This window comes from Alligator sinensis, unplaced genomic scaffold (genome assembly GCF_000455745.1).
Source record: "Alligator sinensis unplaced genomic scaffold, ASM45574v1 scaffold327_1, whole genome shotgun sequence".
Classification (NCBI taxonomy): Eukaryota; Metazoa; Chordata; order Crocodylia; family Alligatoridae; genus Alligator; species Alligator sinensis.
Genome location: NW_005842379.1, coordinates 383,728 through 385,984, shown reverse-complemented (window position 1 = coordinate 385,984; position 2,257 = coordinate 383,728). Strand labels below are relative to the sequence as shown.

The 2,257-nt window shown below is 53.3% G+C and overlaps 1 protein-coding gene across 2 annotated transcripts in view; it reads left to right on the top strand.

Annotated features, from left to right (window-relative positions):
• Positions 1-1,978: 1,978 nt before the first annotated feature.
• GPR161 (G protein-coupled receptor 161) overlaps positions 1,979-2,257 on the top strand; it is a 13,699-nt gene continuing 13,420 nt past the window's right edge. For both annotated transcript variants that reach the window (XM_025210897.1, XM_006029442.2), the window contains exon 1: positions 1,979-2,064. The gene's annotated coding sequence lies outside the window, so the exon portion shown is untranslated. The remainder of the gene's footprint in view (positions 2,065-2,257) is intronic.

The window sequence follows — 2,257 nt, the reverse complement described above, 5'->3', positions numbered from 1 at the left end:
ATGTTACCCAAAGCCCTTGTCTTGTCCATAATTCCTGGACTAGTATGGCTACATCACTCTAACACTACATGTACCCTCACAATAGTTTTGCTCTGAGAAAAGCTCATGTTGTTTTCTGCCTCAGAATCATTTTGAGATTTGAGCACAATATTTACAAAAATGTGGTAACCTAACCTCCGGCAGCGCGTGTGTCTGGGAAATGACTGACAAGCTGCTGTTTTAACCAAACTGCTGCTTGAATCATATAAAATTATTAGATGCTGGTCAGGTTCTGGACTGACAGAATAGACCCATAGGGAAAGCCCTTGCACATCAGTAGTGTAGCTTAAAATACATAACCTTACATTTTTTTCTGTGCAGCCCCCAGCATAGGGGTGTGGCTCAATAGTGGCCAGGGTTTGGAAGAGGATATTGAAGTAGAAACCATAGTGCAAAGCACTCCATCTACTCTAAATCACAGGGCAGTTAAAAGACGGCCGTGTAAGGCTGCAGTAAGAGCTGTCCCCTTGGCTGTTCACATCTGTACGCGGGGCTGTGCCAGTATCTGGAGAAACCCAGCATTAAGGAGTCACAAAGATGGTATCTTTGCCCCTCAGACTTGGATCTTCTATATTGCATTTCCAGAGGATCACAACACAGATTCTGATAAAACACCTTGCAGATTTCTTCTTTAACAGCAGTGTTTGGGCTTAGAGCATTTAGAGCAGGGAAGGGAAATTATTTGGACTGGAGGGCCACTTAGGGAGTTCTGGTGAGCTGTTGCAGGCTAGGTCAGCATCCAGCAACAGCCACACCAGGCCAGCACCACCCCCTGCCATCAAACCTTACCACAACTCCCTAAGAAGCTCTGCCCTGGGGACCAGCCCCACACTCTCAATACCTGGTGATCCGGGCCGCAGGGTCTCCATGGAGATCAGCCTGGGCCCCTGCGGGCAGGGTGCCCTCAACTGGGCCAATGGGATGAGGCCGCAGGTGGGAGGGGAGTGGCATCTGGGAACAGGATGGGTGAGCGGTGCTGGGGCCAGGATCTTGGGGTAGTGACAGCGGGAGGCCAGGGCCCGGTGCAGATCTGCGATCCACTCCTGGGATGTCCTGCCCATGGAACCAGCACCTGTAGCAGGGATGTGCACCACAGCCCAGGCTGCCCTCTGCACCTGGGCTGAGGTACCTACCACAGGGCTGATAAAATCCCTTGGTGGGCCAGATCCAGCCCATGTGCTGTATTTTGCCTACCCCTGATTTAGAGGGCTAGCTATGTGGACCTCTGTCAGCATAGCAGCATAGGCTGCAGCAAGTGATGCTTCACCTGCGACTGCCTTTCCAGTCACCCTGCAAGACTTTAATGCTCAGAAGAGCTGAAGGCACTCTCTTAAAAATGTAATACTTCACATCTGCCCTTGGAGGTTGGGGGGAAAAGTGTGTGTGCGCAAAAGAGAGAGAGAGAGAACTCCTTTGGAAGTCAGTAAAGGAGATAAAAAGTTGTCTGAAATGTGTGGAAGTCAGGCCAGGTGCCTGCTTCTGGGTATCGGTATAAAGGAGTATAGTATAGCACGGTGATTGTCAGCCAAGGTGTCCTGCCACCCTGGGAATGATATGATATGAAAATGAGATATGTGTATCAGTGGGTCTAAGCTACATATCACCTCTGAACCGCACTGAAAAAGGTTAGGGGGGAGAAAAGAATAGGCAAGGAGGTGACAAGAAGGGACCCAACTGGAGGGGTGCCTTGAGTCTATAAAAGTGGAGAACCACTGGTGTGGCATATAGATCACCCTTGAAAGGATCCTTTTCCAGGCCGGACCAGTATGCGTGCACACACACCAGTGCTGTCCCAACTCGGCAGCGGGTCCAATAAAACATGCCACTGGAAGAAGTCCTTGCCTCCTGCAGAGGTCCTGGGACGCGGTGGCAGCCCGGCTGAGAATCGCTGTGCTACTGCCACGTGCCTTCACACACACCCAGAGGCAGGCACCTGGCCGCCCTCCACACGCTTCCCACAGGTTTTTGTCTTCTTGACTGACTTCCAGGGGAGGCTGTGGAGATGAGGGGCTGCTGCGGGGAGGGGTAAGGGTAAGGGACTGGGGGGATGGGGAGATGAGAAGAGCTGCCTGGAGGTGCGGACGAGCGGAGAAGCCGGGGAAGAAAGGAGCTGGGAGCGGATGGAGAGGGAGCAGGAGCGGGCCGAGGGCGGGAGCGTGCAAGGGGAGGCGGCGGCTGGGGAGGGGGATGGAGGGGGAGGGGAGGAGGAGGCGGCGGC